At 49.8% G+C, this 19,295-nt stretch overlaps 1 protein-coding gene across 4 annotated transcripts in view; it reads right to left on the reverse strand.

Moving 5' to 3' along the window:
- gbf1 (golgi brefeldin A resistant guanine nucleotide exchange factor 1) overlaps positions 1 to 1,023 on the reverse strand; it is a 221,188-nt gene extending 220,165 nt beyond the window's left edge. For all 4 annotated transcript variants that reach the window (XM_084322245.1, XM_084322244.1, XM_084322243.1 and 1 more), the window contains exon 1: positions 739 to 1,023. The gene's annotated coding sequence lies outside the window, so the exon portion shown is untranslated. The remainder of the gene's footprint in view (positions 1 to 738) is intronic.
- Positions 1,024 to 19,295: the final 18,272 nt, after the last annotated feature.

A 19,295-nucleotide genomic window follows, 5' to 3' on the forward strand; every position in this document is an offset into this window, starting at 1 on the left:
GATGTTGAAGCAATACTATTTACACGATTCAACTAAACTGAACGTATTTGTGGGTCGTTTCTGTGCTATGAAATGATAACATCCAACTAATTTTGAATAACTTGATTAAAACGTTCAACCGAAACGAAACGCTAACGTAAATGTTAACATCTCCTACCACTTAACCGACGTTACTAATCGTCAATCAGACACGGTAGTCGCAGCAAGAATGCCAGGGGCCCCTTTCAACTGTAAATCTGTTGTACACAACCAGACAATAAATATACCTTAATATGCAACAGCTATCAGCTATAGCCACGTAGCTGTCAGCTGTCAAGAGAGCTACTGTAGCAAGCAGCTAGCTAATGGGATTAGCCACCAAGCAAAGACAATGCTAGGACAAGTTAGCAAGCAGGCTCTCTCCATCGTCGCAGTTTTAGCTAGTATGTCTAATAACGTCGCCATATCTCATGCCGACAATGCTGCTTAAAGATGGCTTTAAAAATGCTAAGTAACCAACTGCCGACGTGGTTTGTTAGCTCGCAGGTATTTGTACACGAACCATCACTGGCTATATGGCCAGCTCTCTCCGACCAGCAGCTAGCGTCGCTGTTGGCTGTCTTAGCAAGTTAACTAGCTACGTCTCTCTTGCTTGTTTAACCCAACAGTGGGCAGCACACGTTGGCAACACACAACAAGACGTCTAGGAGCAACATAACTTAACGTTTTGTTCGATTTAGCACAAATGAATCACCCCACCTGTGTATTTGTTGCTATTCCAAGATGGAGTCCTGCGGCTGCTGCTGGTAGGCTAGCTCGACAGCTAGCAAGCTAGCCGGCCAACACAGTGAATGAAGAAGACCAAAGTTTACTTCGCTATAACAAATAGGGAAACTACAACTTTCGGACATTCCAGTACGTGAAAACCATTAACACCAAACACTGTTGATTCATTCACTGACTAAAATGTTCTAATTATGGACTAAATTAACACATCTATCAGCTGTCAATCTGTTCTTGTTCTTGGTAAACACACTGACGTGGAAAAGCTCTGTGTTCTCAACCTAGCGCGACGCTGTGCGTTTGTTTGACAGGTCTGCCAGCCAATCACTTTCAACGTCAATTCATCTGAAATTCTCGAAAATAAAACATTGCATCGAGCAATAATGTTCATGTATGTTGTTTACATTACAATTGAAATTAAATTGCATTCAGTTACGAAAAAAACAAAAAAAAACACCACCGTAAAAACGTTGAATAAGGGCGGGACAAAGTGTAGGATGACCGAGCTTAGATGATGATGAAAGCATGGTCAGCATCTTCACTGGCGAATGCAGCATATCCCTGCACTCTGTTGTTTCACTTTAGTTGATTGAATCTCTTCTCAGCCATGATTTAATAGTTTTTCAGGTCCCAGTTACAGTCCAACTGACTACACTACATTCTTGAATGAATGAATGAAAACTTAATTTAACAGATTGCAGAATGGGTAAAGACGTTTGTCTTGTTTACATCAGGGTCCCCCATTTTCATTTCATATTGACATTTATGACATACTCAACATACATGACATTTATGGCATAGCCTATGCCGCATAGGGACATATAGGTATTTAGTACTCTGTAGTGCCGAGAGATGGGAGTCGGAGACGGTAGCTCGAGGTAGAGCGAACAGCATTTATTTGTGAGACAAACACAACATGCTACTGCTACGTTGCTTGCAGTCGACTGACTTGTGGTGGCAGGTAGTGCCACCTCCTATAATGTTCGGGCGGAACTCTTGTTCCTAACAATAGTTCCGTGGGTGAATTATGTACAATTAACAATCACTACACAAGCCCCCCCAGAATTCATCCATGGTCAAAATCTCCACGGCGGAGAGAGACAACGACCCGGCCGCGGCGTGAGCGGACAACCGGGGGCGCGGTGCAAGCGATTGCGCCCTCCAAAGCGCCCGCGTCCTCCCCGACACCCGGGGGCACAGCTGTCGACGAGGCCAACGGCGGCTCAGTCGTTGGCGGGTCCCGGGGTAGCGGCGGACGGCCTCTGCGGGGGGAGAGGGCCAGCTCTAAGGGCTGGGAAATGTCTACGTGGGCGGGTTCAATCTTGTGGTGGTTGTACCCCACCTCAAAGGCGAGCCTTCGCCAGTCCTCCAGGCGTAGACTGGAATCTGCAGTCCCGAGGGCCTGGATGTCGTGGTCGGAGGCCTGTTCCGAGCCCATGTTGACGTAGTCGAGGTCTGGCTGTACAGCTCCGATGACGACGTTGGGCTTCTCGGCGACGTGTCTCGCGGCGCACTCGGAATCGTACGTGAGCTGTTGTCGTGCCGACCATGGCTCCGCTACCTTTGACTCAGAAAACGTGAGGGGTTTGTGGTCGGTGAAAGCTGTAAGAAGGCCGCCGTATGTCGCCTCATCGCGGACACATGCCAACGAAGCCTGTGTCTGCGCGTTTATTAGGCGGCCATGTCTAATGTCCACGAGGAGCCCGTGTGCACCCAGGAAATCTGCCCCGAGTAGTGGGAACGAAATGTCGGCCGTGATGCAGTCCCACGTGAACCGCTGGCCCCCAAAACACAGTTCCACGGTCCTTGTACCGTAGGTGCGGATAGGGGTATCGTTGGCGGTCGTCAGGCGTGGACCTCTATCATCGCCGGCGGTGTCCTCTTTTGTAGCTGGCAGGACGCTCCTCTGAGCTCCGGTGTCGCAGAGGAATTTGCAACCGGAGAGTGTGTCTCTAATGAAAAGCAGCCGGTTCGACATACCTGCGCTCACCGCTGCTACTGGGCGCAGGTGTCTGCGTTTATGCGTTATGACGAAAGTGCAAGGGGAACGGCATCTTGTCGCCCTCGCGCCGAAACGCGCGTGGTAAAAACACAGGCCTGCGGCAGCGCTGCTCCTGTTCTTCCTCGCCCCTCCCCCCTGCGGCGTGTAACCACGAGTCGAGGCTATTAGCCCTGTGGCAAAGTGTCGAGTGGCCAGGTAGAAGCGGTCTGCCTCTTCTGCCAAAGCACGGGGATCAGTAGTCGCTGTATTGGCAAGTGCCGTCTGCACGTGTGGCGGCATGTGCCTGAGAAACAGTTCGATAAACAGGAAATCAGGCCGTTCTGCACCCAGCAGGTTTAACATCATCTCCATGTGCTCCGAAGGTTTGCTGTCCCCCAAGCCTCGTATAGCCAGCAAGCGTCGGGCCCGCTCTGACTGTGACAACTCGAATATTCTGAGTAGGTGCGTCTTAAACGGCTCATATTTATTCCGGGCAGGCGGAGCTGTTATGAAGCCTACCGTCCTCGCCGCTGTAGTGCTCCCGAGGCTCGAGACGACGTGGTAATATCTCGCGGCGTCGTCGTCAACCCCTCGTAGGGCGAACTGCGCCTCTGTTTGAGCGAACCACGCCGCCGCAGAATGCTCCCAAAACTCCGGCAATCGAAGAATAACGGCATCGTTTGCCATGTTCGGTTCGGTCCCTGATACTTCAGCGAGACCAATGTCGGGGTCACCAGTGTAGTGCCGAGAGATGGGAGTCGGAGACGGCAGCTCGAGGTAGAGCGAACAGCATTTATTTGTGAGACAAACACAACATGCTACTGCTACGTTGCTTGCAGTCGACTGACTTGTGGTAGCAGGCAGTGCCACCTCCTATAATGTTCGGGCGGAACTCTTGTTCCTAACAATAGTTCCGTGGGTGAATTATGTACAATTAACAATCACTACAACTCATACATTTGTGACATATACGGTATTCAAATATACAGTAACCTACTGTTACTCATAGATCCTGACAGAGTATATGATGGGGAGGGGACTGTACATTAGGAGGGGGTGGGTGGGTGGGAGAGAAATATACATATACAGCGGGGAGAGATGCGGTGGGGAGGAGACTGTCTATTAGGAGGGGGTGGGGGGTTTGGACATTTACGGTGGCCAGTTTCGAATTGCAGCCTCCCGTAGGTGCTCTTTAAGAGCGGTTTTGAATGTGGGTGGGGATTCACATTCCTTTACAGCTTTGGGTAGGGCGTTCCACATTGATGTGGCATAATTGCTAAACGTGTTTAGTCCCTTGTTTGAGCCGAATCTGGGTTTAACATGATTTGTTGAGCTTCCTCTGGTGTTGTGGTTGTGGTATTCACGGACCCCTGACGGAGATGGCGTGTTGGCGATGTGGAGAAAAGGGTCACCGAAAAGATAAGTGCATAAAAACCGTTTGGTGTAGTTTCTGTGGAACTTCAGGACACGCGGACAGAGTGTATAGAAAGAAGCACGAACAGAGCGCTCGGTACGCGCACGTGCAAGATGGCGGCTGTGTGCAAGATGGCGGCAGCGGTGGACGTGAGGCGAGTCGAGACGAGGCCCGGAGAGCGGCGGGAAGAGAGGACTTCACCTTCGGGGCGCAGACAGCATACGTGCACCCAGTCAACGCAGCAGCAGCAGGTCCAAAGGAAGGGACTGATCGTGGACACAGGTGCGTTGTCCCACATTATCAACGACAGGAACCGATTCAAGAACTTTGACAGCACCTTCGAGCCGGAGAGACACAGCATGGAGCTGGCAGACGGGAAGCGCACATTCGGGTTGGCGCAGGGGAGAGGAGACGCACAGGTATGCCTCATAGACAGTGAGGGGCGCCGGTGTACAGTGACGTTGAAGAACGCCCTCTACATACCCTTGTTCCCACAAGAACTATTCTCTGTAAAATCTGCTACTGCAAACGGTGCCAAAGTGTTCTTCAATGAAGGTAAAGATGTTCTTGTAGAGCCTGACGGTACGAGGTTTAACATTGAGGTGTACAAGAGAATGTATTATCTACAAACAGAATGTAACAAAAATTATATGTGTAATGTCAGTCATGATATTCAGACATGGCATGAGATCATGGGTCATTGTAATTACGAGGATATACTGAAGCTGCAGGCATGTAGGCATGCACAGTAGGCATGCACATTAACGGTGAAAAGCATAGACCTAACAAAGAATGTGATGTGTGTATAAAGGGAAAGTTCACTCAAACAAGGAACAGAGGTCCCACGGAAAAGGTAAAGACACCACTTGAGCTAGTTAACACAGATCTAGCCGGTCCAGTAAATAATGAGTCCATAGGTGGCTTTAAATATGTGCAGTCTTTCACAGATGTGTGTACAGGGGCAGTGTTTGTTTACTTTCTCAGAGCAAAGAGTGACACACTCCAGGCCACAGAAAAATTCCTTGCAGATGTAGCTCCGTATGGTAGCATAAAATGCTTAAGGTCCGATAACGGAACAGAGTTCACAAATAGAGAGTTCCAATCACTGCTGAGAAGGAACAAGATCAGACACGAGACGTCCTGTCCTTACTCCCCGCACCAGAACGGGATAGCAGAGAGGGAAGGACGCACTCTTTTCGAAATGGCTAGGTGTAAGCTAATAGATGGTAACTTATCTAAGAGTCTATGGCATTATGCGGTACAAGAAGCCGCTTACACCAGAAATCTGTGTTTTAACAAGCACACAGGCACCACCCCGTATACAGCACTGACAGGAAAAAGGTGTGATCTAGCCAGGATGCACAAGTTTGGGTCAGTGTGTTATGCTTACCAACAGGACAGAGGAAAGCTCGAGTCCAGGTGTGAAAAGGGACTTTTTGTAGGGCATGACAAGGGCAGCCCCGCTTTTCTAGTCTATTATCCCGGTAAAGGGAAAGTGCAAAAGCACAGGTTAGTAAAGTTTGTCACAAAGACAACATGTGAGAACGAGACACAGACACAGGAGCCAGAGCTGGACTCCAGAGTAGGGTGTGAGGAAAGAGAGACACCACATCCTAGTGTACTGAGCACAGACATGCAAACAGACGGTCAACAACCCCCAGAGGATGATGACGGGAAGCACCCTAGGGTGACGTCAGGTGCCTCATGCAGTGGGAGATATCCCTCCCGGGAACATAATCCCCCAAAGTATCTGAAAGACTATGCCCAAAGAGAAAGTGACGAGGATGACAGTACACTTACCAGCATAGATTACTGTTACAGAGTAGTGAGTGGTGTACCTCAGACCTTTAAAGAGGCCATGATATCCCCTGAGTCAGGAAAATGGGAGTGAGCAATGGATGAGGAGATGAGGTCCCTAGAGGACAATCATACTTTTACTCTAACAAAGTTACCAGAGGGTAGACAGACAGTGGGAGGCAAATGGGTGTACTCAATCAAGGAGGGTATTGAAGGGCACGACAAGTACAAGGCCAGGTTTGTAGCTAAAGGCTACAGTCAGAGGGAAGGAATAGACTACGGTGAGACATTCTCCCCTACAGCCAATCTGACCAGTGTACGGGTAGTGATGCAGAAGGCAGCTGAAGACAACTTGATTTTACACCAGATGGATGTGAAGACAGCCTACCTGCACGCACCCATTGATAAAGAGATATATATGTGTAGCAGCCTGAATATTCTACAAAGTATTCAGTAGTGCTAACTAACTGTTACTTTCCCTGTGTGTGTATAACGTGTGATTAACAGTGTTCCTTTGGATAGCCTAACAGTGTTCCTTTGGATAGCTCACCCAGTCTAACGACGAGGTGAGGTGCTACTCTTCTCCGGCTGCAGTATGGATTACTAACAATAACCTTGAGCCCTTTTCCCTTTCTGGAGCGGTCCTTGAGTGGGACCAGTGGAGGTTGCCAGCAGGGGGCGGAATGGCAGTGGTGGCAGGTGGAGCGGTGGAGAGAAGCAAGCAACGAGGAAGAGGGAGTTACCTGGAGGCAAAGGGAGCAGGAAGCTCTCTTCGACATTGGACTTGACGGTGATCAGTCGTAGTTACAGTGGGCGGGTGCTCAAACGAGCCCTGTTGTTGGGGAGCCCCGTCGGAACGAGCGGCGGGTAACAGGAAGAGTGCCCCGCTGGAACGAGCAGCGGGAGATGAGAAGTACTTGCTAGTGACGGGTTATCCTAGAAGTATCAGCGATAGTGTGTGAGTAAGAGAAACCGAACCGAAGGACTAACGTCTAGTGTAACGGCCAAAATGGACTTAATGTGCAATGGATTTATGTGACCAGGGGGTGGCGCTTCTTTTATATAAGCGTCAGGTACACCTGTAGGAGCAGGAGTTTTGACCCGGAAAAGGCAATGGTTTTTGACCGCACATACGACGCAGGTCTCAGGTCGAAATGTTTGTATCCAATTAGGTATCATATTCATTATCATTTAATCAGTTTAAGGAACAAAAAACAAGGATATTCTGTTTGCACGGTGAAGCAAATAAATATCATTTTCCAAGAAAGCTGCCTGCATTGTGTCATTGGGACAAGGACTGTTTGGTATGAGACCAGGAATATAACGGCGCGTCAGCCAGTCTAACTGGGGATCAAGATTTCTCAGTAGCTCCGTATAAGACGGGAGCTCCTTTAATATTAGTCAAAAACCTCGCACCAGTTGGACTCTTGCTTGGAGACTGGGGAAGATTCGATGCATTAGGGGACGTCGGAGAATCTCCACCGGAGGAAGGCGAGGAGCTGCTGCTGTTGTTGTGTGGATTCTACTGTTGCTGCTGCATCGCGGATCCGCCTGCAGCCGTTCGTGGAGGAGGAAGACACCGGTGCTGACCCGAAGTGGCTGAGGATCAGTACTGGACCGCGAGTACTGATCCGTGAGGCGACATCATGGTACCCAACGCAAGGAGGTATGTGAATAGCGCTATATAAATACATGGCCATGTAAAATTGTGTGCACACATAACTTGGGGTTGAGCGTAAATCCATGGTTGCTGAAGAGGAATAACACTTGACTACGCGGACCTTTTTTGTAGTGACTATGTTGCACGACTCGTCACCAGCCGTCTCGTTTTAATTCAGACAATCTAATAACATGGCGACGCGCAAAACGGCATCAAACGTTTCCATGGAGACCACAGCGCGCTCCGCTGTTAGCGGTGACGTCACTGGGAAACGTGTCGTTAAAATGACTGCCAAGGCTGTTGCAGAACATTGTGGCAAATTGGATGCCAGCAGAAAACGTAAATTTAACATGGCAGCCAAGATAAAAGATTCAATTCTTGGTTTCATGTTAAATAATGAGAAGGAAAAAGTAGAGAATGCTCTTACAGATTTGAATCAGGTGTGTTATGAGGCGAAATGCATACATGACAATCTTCTGTTGGGTTATACGTTACATGATGAAAAAGAAGAACAAGACACCTGGTTTAAAGCAAAAATGTTGTCAATCAATGAGTGTATTTCAAATGCAAAACTGTGGGTTTCAAATATTGAAGGTATAACGAATGTACATGATGAATATGATGGTAAAACAACTGAAGGTGATTTGCATTTAATGGATGATGGTATTGCTCCAAATGACAGTGTGTCAAACATTGTGAGCAAATATTCAAAAACAAGTAGCAGGTCATCTGCCAGGATCTTAGCTGAAGCCGATAGAGCTGCACTTCTCGCTCGTGCTGATTCTCTAAAAGAAAAACATGCTTTGGAGGAGCAGGAGCATCAGTTGAAGGAGCAGGAACTAAAGTTGAAGGAGCAGGAGCATCAGTTGAAGGAGCAGGAACTAAAGTTGAAAAGAAAAAAGGAACAACTAGAGGTGGACACTGAATTGGCTGCAAGCACTGCAAGGTTGGCCGTGTTGCACTCCTCTGAAAGTAAGCGTTCATCTCGTGCACATTCAAATGCAATGAATTCCTATTTTGAAAGGGAACACCACAAGCTAAATCCTGTTGCAAGGGAATACCAACCTGGGACATTAACACAACGAAGTAAATTGACACAATTGTCAATACCACCAAACAAGCCTGTGGATGTGAGACCAAAGGAACGTGGTCAATGGCATAGCACTGCTGCTAACCGCCAATATAATCACAACCACAAGGAACAGGAAAGCAGAATGGGAACAACTGACAATGTTCAAATCAATTCAAACCAACCTGCAAACATGCTTACCATCATGGAGAGGCAAAATGAGATAACTGCTGCTCTGGTGCAGCAACAGCATTCCAGGTCTCTGCCACCACGAAATATCCCAACATTTGAAGGTGACCCTCTCCAATACAGAACATTCATCAAAGCATTTGAACAAGGAGTGGAGGAAAAGGCAACAGACGCTGATGCTTTGTATTATCTGGAGCAGTTCACAAGAGGACAGCCACAGGAATTGGTGCGTAGCTGCCAGCATATGGCTCCTGAGCGTGGTTACGCAGTGGCAAAGGGTCTTCTTAAAGAACACTTTGGAAACCAGTACAAAATAGGAAGTGCCTACATGCAAAAGGCCTTGGCATGGCAAACAATAAAATCTGAGGATGTCAAGGCACTTCAAGCCTACTCCTTATTCTTGCGTGGCTGCTGCAATGCAATGGAGGAGCTTCAGTACATGCAGGAGTTGGACATGCCTGTCAACATGAGGGCCATTATATCAAAATTGCCATTCAAGATGAGGGAGCAATGGAGGAGTACGGCTCATGGCATAATGGAAAATACACAGGAAAGAGCTCACTTCGGTGATATGATCAGGTTTGTGGAGCGACATGTTAGCCTTCTTTCTGACCCTCTGTTTGGTGACATACAGGATCCAAATTCTGGTGTGGTTGGCACAACATCTCTCACCAGGTTTGAATCATATCCCAACAGAGTGAAAAGAAACATTGTCGCCACCACAGTAATATCTGAGAGAGCCAAGGAGCTGACATCACCAACACCAGGTACAGTGAATGCTAGGAGAGCTGGATGCCTTTGCTGTGCTCGCAGTCACTCGTTGGAGGAGTGCAAACAACTGCAGGAGAAGAGGCACAAGGAGAAAATGTACTTTCTGAGGGAAAAGGGAGTTTGCTTTGCATGCTTATGTGTTGGTCACATGAGCAGAGACTGCGAAAGGCGCTTGGTATGCAAAGTCTGTGGTCAAACTCACCCCACCCTGCTTCACATCAAAAGGCAACCATTTTCTCCAGAACAGTTACAGCAACCAACTTCACTGCAAACATGTGGACATACAGGGGCCGGTAAGGACCGGTGTGTATTAGCCATTCTCCCTGTGAATGTGAAAGCAGCAAACGGAAACATAGTACAAACATACGCCTTCTTAGACCCTGGTAGCTCAGCCACATTCTGCTCTGAACGCCTAATCCAGAGGCTGAATATCACAGGCAGAGGAACCACCTTCCTACTGAGCACCATGGGGCAAGAGACGGGTGTTCCAGCTTACTCCTTGACTGGGTTGGAGGTAGCTGGTTTGGACAGCGATGACTTTTATGTTCTTCCGGAAGTTCTCACACAGAAGAAAATGCCAGTCACGGCTGAGAACATGGTGACACCTGAAGAACTGTCTAAATGGTCATATTTGTCCAACGTACACATCCCACGCCTAAAAGCAAATGTCGACCTGTTGATTGGAACCAACACTCCCAAGATATTGGAACCTTGGGAGGTCATCAACAGTCACAGGAATGGCCCGTATGCTATAAGGACAGTGCTGGGATGGGTCGTTAATGGTCCACTGAATGGAAACAGTGGTGTTGTGGAGTCAGAGTTTCCCTCTGCTACAGTGAACAGGATCTCTGTGTGCAGACGGGAAGAAATGCTGGCCGATCAGGACAAACACAACTTCAAAGAAGTAGCTGTGAAGGAGAAGGAAGTGTCCAGAGAAGACCTAAGCCATCTGGAAAAATTTGAAAGTTCAGCTGTGCTTCAGCAGGAGAGGTACTGCTTGAAATTACCTTTTAACAAGGAGGTCTGTCTGCCCAACAATGTGGGAGTGACTAGGCTGGATACAGCGTTTGAGGATGGACTCTTGAGAGTTGTAGGAACATTGAGCAGAGGATCAACACCAGAGGAAGCTAAACCTCCACTCATTCTCTCCAAGGACCAGCATGTTTCAATGCTCATTCTCAAGCATGTACACCAGAATCGGAGACATGGTGGAAGGACTCACACAATGTCCAAAGTGAGGAAGAAATGTTGGTTCACCAACACCCATGCAGCTGAGAAGATCATCGCTGAATGCAGCTTTTGCAAACACTACAGTGACAGTGCAGTGGAGCAAAAGATGGCGGATCTTCCAGCAGACAGAATCCTTCCTGACCTACCACCTTTTACCAACACAGGGGTGGATAAAGGAAGAGGAAACAGGAAAGGAGGAGGAACAGGAAGTCGAAGAACCAGGAAAGGAGGAGGAGCCAGGAGTGCTAACTCGCTTCAGAGAGGAACCGGTGGCATTCATGGGTGACATTCAAGCCATGTTCCGCCAAGTGAAGGTCGCTGAGGAAGGCAGTGATTTTCTGTGCTTTCTCTGGGACATAAGTAGAATTAGTTTGGCAGCTGGAGATATTGTAGTCGTCATGGACTCTTCAGCTCTTCGTGGGTCCTGGCCACTTGGCAGGGTTCTGGAGGTCTTTCCAGACGAACAAGTAGCACCATTGTAAGGCCAGTGACAACTGTGTTTGGTTCATGAAAATGTGGATCCATGCACTTAATCCATGACATGTTTTGGCTCTTATTTGTTTTGTTTATTTTTTGAATTGTTATGTCTGCCTGCCTTAACAATTAGGGGCCGGTGTGTAACGGCCAAAATGGACTTAATGTGCAATGGATTTATGTGACCAGGGGGTGGCGCTTCTTTTATATAAGCGTCAGGTACACCTGTAGGAGCAGGAGTTTTGACCCGGAAAAGGCAATGGTTTTTGACCGCACGTACGACGCAGGTCTCAGGTCGAAATGTTTGTATCCAATTAGGTATCATATTCATTATCATTTAATCAGTTTAAGGAACAAAAAACAAGGATATTCTGTTTGCACGGTGAAGCAAATAAATATCATTTTCCAAGAAAGCTGCCTGCATTGTGTCATTGGGACAAGGACTGTTTGGTATGAGACCAGGAATATAACGGCGCGTCAGCCAGTCTAACTGGGGATCAAGATTTCTCAGTAGCTCCGTATAAGACGGGAGCTCCTTTAATATCTAGAGTTAACGAGACTAACGTCTAACGTTATCGGGTTATAGTAGTTACTGTGTGCAGTGTAGTAGTATGCTGCTAGCGGCTCCATCTGACTGAGTAGACTACCGGGCGCGCGGCGCTGAAGAGACCGGTGGTATAGCCAGCCACGTTGCGTTAGCAGTGTAACCGAGATAGCAGGAGGGTGCATCTAGACCCAAAGCTTAGCTGTGTTTAGGGTAGCAACAGTATTAGCTCGTACAGGTGGTCAAGGAAGGGTACTGCTTAAAGGGAAGCCCAATAATACTATTGAACTGACAGTCACTGGGTGTGGGAGGGCTGTCGGAGGTACTGGGGGAAGTGAGGGTGTGTGTGGAGCTACTGCTGACCACCTTGGAAGGCGAGGGAGACCAGAGTACCAGTCCCCAGGTTAGTAAATCCTGGGCCCCATCCACTCCAGCTGCAAGCCCTCCAGAACGACGTTCCGGGCCAAAGACGGGGGTACTTATAGGTCCAATACTATAGTATCCTACTACCCAGTGTCTGTGTACTACTACTCCCACAAGCAGGGATAATCCACCCTTCTACATTTGGCGTCACGAACAGGATCAACATCCTACTCCACTTCCTTGACAGACCAGTAGAGAGACCATGACGTCCGAAGAAGGGACCCGCGCCGCGCAGGAGATGGCGGCGAAGTTCGAGGAGCTGCAGGAGACGTATCGGACGCAGGAGGCACTCCTAAAGGAGCTGCAGGAGACGTGCCGGACGCAGACAGCACGAAATACGACACTGGAAGAAGCAGTGACGAGACTGGAACAGGAAGAGGCCGTGAAGGAGTTGGAGCAGGCACTCCAAGAGAAGCGTCACTCCCAGGCGGCTCTGAGGGAGCAAAGAGACAGCCAAGACGCCGGCACCGAAGTGAGGAAGGAGGGCACGGAGGCCGTGGAGGAGCTGACCGCCCAGGTGAAGGCCCTGGCGGACAAAGCCCAGTGGCAAGCAGGCCTCCTAGACCAACAGGCGCTGGCTCTGGAAAGGACCCAAGCCGCCCTCGACGGGGGACGGACGTTTCTCGACCTGACGATGGCGGCGATAAACTGGTCCGAGGAGGAGATGGTCCTGCCCCCCATGAAGGGTCCCGCCCCTTCCCCCGCTCCCGAAGCGCCGGGCCCGTCGGGATTCCGACCTGGACCGCGAAGGCCGATCGACGCCGTCGCGACGGGAGCCGTCGACCCAGTCGCGCATAACGGCTGCGTGGTGGTCCGGGTGAGCGAAGTCCGGGCTCTGCTAGGCCCAGAGGGACGGACCGAACCGAGAGAGCCCGAACGGAGAGGGCCTGACAGGAGAGAGCCTGAGAAGAAAGAGCCTGACCAGAGAGAGCAGGAGAGAGAGCCCGACAGCAGGGGGTCTGAAACGAGAAAGGCCGACCAGAGGGGGCCCGAACAGAGAGAGCCCAAACGAAGAGGGCCTGACAGGAGGGAGCCTGAGGAGAAAGAGCTTGACCAGAGAGAGCCGGAGAGAGAGCCGGAGAAGAAAGAGCCTGACCAGAGAGAGACTGGAGAGAGAGCCCGACAGCAGGGGGTCCGAAACGAGAAAGGCCGACCAGAGGGGGCCCGAACAGAGAGAGCCCGAACGAAGAGGGCCTGACAGGAGAGGGCCTGACCAGAGAGAGCCTGACCAGAGAGAGATGGACAGGAGGGGGTCCGAAAGGAGAAAGGCAGACCAGAGGGGGCCTGAACAGAGAGAGCCCGAGAGGAGAGGGCCGGAGGAGAGGGAGCCCAACAGGAGAGAGCCCGACAGGGGAGAGCCTGACAGGAGGGGGCCTGAACAGAGAAAGCCCGAACAAAGAGGGCCTGACAGGAGAGGGCCCGAGAAGAGGGAGCCCGACAGGAGACGCGACAGGTCCCGGAGTGGGGACCGAGACCGCGGGAAAGACAAACCCAGGGGACAGAAGTACTACAGAGGCTTCCGACCAAGGGGTTTCCCCCGTCCCAGACTGGTGCGAGACTGAGAGGAGAACAAGGAGAACAGGTCGGACGTAGGTGGAGGAGGAGAGGTAGAGTTGGTCCCCTCAGGAGAGGATGGCGAAGATGGCGAAGACGGTCCAGAGCAGGGGCCTCGTCGGCGTCCATACCGGCGCCGACGCTCACCGACAGGGGTCAAGCCGGGCCCAGAGGGTGGACATGGGAACGTCGAGAGGACGTCAGGAGAGGTAAAGTGGCTCCCCTCAAACGAGGGTGGAGAAGACGGCGGAGACGGGGACGAGGAGGGTGCCGCGGGCGGCTCCTCAGAGGCCTCGGCGGGCGAAGCCGTGGCCAAGGGCCTACCAACAGAGACAGACGGCTCTGACACAGAATCAGACACAGGGGAGGTTGAACGAACCCAGCCCCGGAGGACCCAGAGATGGTGCTCGCTCAAGGAGGACCCAGAGATGGTGCTCGCCCAGGGAGGACCCAGAGGTGGTGCTCGTCCAGGGAGGACCCAGAGATGGTGCTCGCCCAGGGAGGACCCAGAGATGGTGCTCGCCCAGGGAGGACCCAGAGATGGTGCTCGCCCAAGGAGGACCCAGAGATGGTGCTCGCCCAGGGAGGACCCAGAGGTGGTGCTCACCCCAGAGGAGTACTAGAGGTCGGTTCCCTGCCGGGTATCACCAGGACTACGTGCTGAAGCGTGTGGTTGTAGAACAGTGTGTGGTAATGAAACAATGTGTGAAACTGTGGGTCTAAGAACCGTTTTCATGTCATTAACCTGGTTTCATTGAGTAACTTGCAGAGGACTTGGCAAGTTTAAGGTGGGGGGAAATATAGCAGCCTGAATATTCTACAAAGTATTCAGTAGTGCTAACTAACTGTTACTTTCCCTGTGTGTGTATAACGTGTGATTAACAGTGTTCCTTTGGATAGCCTAACAGTGTTCCTTTGGATAGCTCACCCAGTCTAACTACGAGGTGAGGTGCTACTCTTCTCCGGCTGCAGTATGGATTACTAACAATAACCTTGAGCCCTTTTCCCTTTCTGGAGTGGTCCTTGAGTGGGACCAGTGGAGGTTGCCAGCAGGGGGCGGAGTGGCAGTGGTGGCAGGTGGAGCGGTGGAGAGAAGCAAGCAACGAGGAAGAGGGAGTTACCTGGAGGCAAAGGGAGCAGGAAGCTCTTTTCGACATTGGACTTGACGGTGATCAGTCGCAGTTACAGTGGGCGGGTGCTCAAACGAACCCCGTTGTTGGGGAGCCCCGTCGGAACGAGCGGCGGGTGACAAGAAGAGTGCCCCGCTGGAACGAGCAGCGGGAGATGAGAAGTACTTGCTAGTGACGGGTTATCCTAGAAGTATCAGCGATAGTGTGTGAGTAAGAGAAACCGAACCGAAGGACTAACGTCTAGAGTTAACGAGACTAACGTCTAACATTATCGGGTTATAGTAGTTACTGTGTGCGGTGTGAGTAGACTACCGGGCGCGCGGCGCTGAAGAGACCGGTGGTATAGCCAGCCACGTTGCGTTAGCAGTGTAACCGAGATAGCAGGAGGGTGCATCTAGACCCAAAGCTTAGCTGTGTTTAGGGTAGCAACAGTATTAGCTCGCGCGACAGAAGCAAGCCAGCAACAGCAGCGGTGGACGTCTCCCAGACGGTACAGAGGACGCTTCTTCCCACCAGCAGAGGACGCCATACAGCACGCTCCTCCAGCTAACCACTGCCTATGCTGTCCGCCCAGCCTGCTGGCTGTGCTCGCGGATCGCCGACGCCATCTTGTCACCTGGACGAGCGGTGACAAGGGTGGGTCCGCCATCTTGGCTAAGTACTAACGGTACCACGTGTATCAACAGCAACGTCCATTCAAGGGAACGCTAACAACCAGTGTCTAAGGGGTACCCCGAACAATTTAAGCCGGTTTAGGTTAGGTTTTCTTTTGGTAACGTGGGCCCACATTTACTTGGTTTTATTTTGTTATTTGGTTATTTGATTATTGGATTATTTGGTTCTTTGAACTCCCAATGTGTCTCTATTTTATGCCTGGGTTCCCCTAGTACAAGCGGGGTGTTTTAATGTATTGAGCACTCGGTGCCTATGGTGGGAAGAGTTTCCCCTACATTATAATAGCAAGAGCACCCGGTGCCATGTATTAATGAATGACAGTGTAATGGATAACATGCCCAGGCTTCTATATAAAGTAGACATTATCGGGATCATTGTGTGTGTCTGTTTCTTCCAATTTCCATTTGCTATTCTAACCCTGGGTAAATATTGTGACTGCATAATTATTTAACCCTTACACCCCATTTACAGAATAGCATTTGAAGGGTCTATACAGGTGGTCAAGGAAGGGTACTGCTTAAAGGGAAGCCCAATAATACTATTGAACTGACAGTCACTGGGTGTGGGAGGGCTGTCAGGGAAGTGAGGGTGTGTGTGGAGCTACTGCTGACCACCTTGGAAGGCGAGGGAGACCAGAGTACCAGTCCCCAGGTTAGTAAATCCTGGGCCCCATCCACTCCAGCTGCAAGCCCTCCAGAACGACGTTCCGGGCCAAAGACAGGGGTACTTATAGGTCCAATACTATAGTATCCTACTACCCAGTGTCTGTGTACTACTACTCCCACAAGCAGGGATAATCCACCCTTCTACATATGGAACAACCTGAAGGTTACTAGAAGAAAGGAGAGAAGCTAGTGTGTAAGCTAGAAAAATCCATTTACGGCCTGAAACAGTCTGGGCGAAATTGGAACGAGATGCTTCATACATGTCTAATTGAAGATCACTTCATACAGAACCCAGTATACCCCTGTGTTTACACAAAGGAGTCAAAAAAGTCAGGAAAAGTGATAATTGTGATTTGGGTGGATGATTTAATCATCGCAGCAGACAACACTAGAAACCTAGAGCAGGTGAAAGGTATGCTCTCCACCAGATTCAAAATGAAAGACCTAGGTAGGTTAAAACATTTTCTAGGCATGGACTTCGAACAGTCTGCCAGTTGTGTAAAAATATCCCAGAAGAGATATGTGGAAAAGATCCTGAATCGTTTTGACATGCAAGAATGTAGAACCAGGGAAACACTGAAAGGCTTTGATTGGTCATTTAACTGGTCATTTGTGAATATCTTGTCTTTCCTTCTAATAAAGCAGAGACCAGTGCTCCTCATCATATTGAATGGGACTTTAGGTGCATCAGAATATGCATACACAATATTGGATATAGTTGACTTCTGACTGTTTCTCCACTGACCTCCTTAGCATTAGCCCCTCCCCTTTTGCTCTGCCATACAGAAAGTGCCCTCTAAGTGTTTTTATTTTGTTTTGTGTTTGTAGGGGGGGGGGGGGGGGGGGGGCTGGGGGTTGTAAAAGAAAAAAATTGCATTAAAAATTCAACTACTATTTAAAAACCCTTGCTATTATAGATTTGAGGTGCCTGTGCGGCTGGGTAGTGTATAAGCACTCGCCAACCACCCGGCAAATTCCGGCAGCAGTACCTCTGGTTTGGTCATTTGTCCCTGCGAACACAATTGGCAGTGTTCACTGGCACCACCTGCACACCCCTGTTCCCAGTTAATTCTTTATGGAGCAGCATGTTTTACATCTTGACGACATCACAGGTTCAACTTTTAGAACTCTAGTTTTTGCCTTGGATGTTATTTGGGCTGTATAGACCAGTAGCTCTCAAAGTGGGGTCAGGGGACCCCCGAGGATCCTTGAATGGGTTCCAGGGTTTCACTAGCTAAATTAAATATAGCTTAAAGGAACACACCAACATTATGGGAAATGTGCTTACAGTCTTCTCCAGAGTCAGACAAGAAGATAGATACTGTGATGTATTTGATTTGATTGTCGTAGTTATTGTGATGTTGCACCAGGAAGGCGACACACGAGTTGTAACGTGACAGATACGTAAGCGGCATGCATGGATGCAGATATATACGAACGAGTCAATAAATGTGTGAGGATTGGCTCGTTCCCCGCCACACGCTCCTTCAAGGTACTGTGTTGATTGGTGCATTCCCCGCCACGCTTCTGGAGCGATTACCAATTCCATCACGCACCTGTCGTAGTTTGTGATTAGCGCTCCAGAGGCTTCATATACTGGGACCTTCTTTCAATCGGTGTCGGGTCATTTTGAATACTACTGCTTCTGCCTGCCTTCCCCCCGTTGTTGTGCCTCGTCTACTTTCCCTCCAGGACATCTTTGGATCACCACTGGTGAATATCTTGATCATCCGTTTGGAGCTGCGCCTCGTTGCCCGCTTTACGCGTTTGCGCTTTGGTGAGTTTTGGAACCAAACCTTTTTGGATTATCTGTTTTTGTGTGTTTGGATAACACTGAAGAAGTACCGTTTTTGTTTTGCACCGGACTCAGCTAAATTGTGTGTTTGGATAACACTGAAGAAGTACCGTTTTGTTTTGTACTGGACTCAGCTAAATTGTGTGTTTGGATAACACTGAAAAAGTACCGTTTTGTTTTGTACTGGACTCAGCTAACTTGTGTGTAGTTTACACCGAAGATCAAGTCACTTGTATTTCATACTGGACTCAGCTAAGGGAGGACTGAACTGCACTGCCTCTGTGTACTGTTGGACTGTTATTGATCTCCCTCTCTCTCTCTCCGTTTCCACTCCGAGTTGGAGCTGGGAGTATCTGCAGAGCCGCAACGGCGTCTACGCCGATTCCCCACCTCTAACACCGGGAGGATCTGCAGAGCCGCAGACAACTCTGCCGAAGGCATTCTCCTTTTTTGTTGTTCAGAATTGTTACTTGACTCTTTTTGATTTTGTAATAAATACGCCCTAGTGTTTGGCTAACTCTGAACTACGTGTCTGTGCCGTGCTGTTGAGGTCGGTTTCAAACCCTAACATTACGACCCGACCATGACGACCTCAGCCGACACAGACAGAGTCAGAACAGCGTTGGCGGTCCAGATTGAATTGACCAACGACCACAGCCTACAGTTAGGTGCGGCTGCTGTACAGGAGCTCTGAGCCCAGGTCCTGCCTATTCAGGAGTCCCTTGGCTCTCTGGCTACCCTGCAGACAGCCCAGGGTAATCAGCAGGCTGATATTCTTCACCAATTACAAACTCTGAGTGAAGCATTTAACGCCCTGCTTGTAACCCCACCTGCTTCAGGAGTCTCGGCCAGAGCACCACCCGCAGCCGTGGCGGGCCCCGCGCCTCCCGATCCCGCACCTCGGGAGCCCCGTCTCTCCGAACCACGGTTGTTCAATGGTAACTTCGAGGATTGTGCCACATTCATCATGCAATGTGAGTTGGTTTTTCTTCATCAACCCAGCCGATTCACTTCAGAGGGAGCCCGAGTGGCTTACATGACTAACCTGCTCTCAGGCCAGGCAGCACAGTGGGTTACTGCCTCCTGGGCAATGGGGGTTGATTTTTGTTTTTCCTACCCAGACTTCGTGGCAGAGCTCCGCAGGGTTTTCCACCACCCAGCC

Source organism: Notolepis coatsorum (genome assembly GCF_963971535.1).
Source record: "Notolepis coatsorum genome assembly, chromosome: 9".
Lineage (NCBI taxonomy): Eukaryota > Metazoa > Chordata > Actinopteri > Aulopiformes > Paralepididae > Notolepis > Notolepis coatsorum.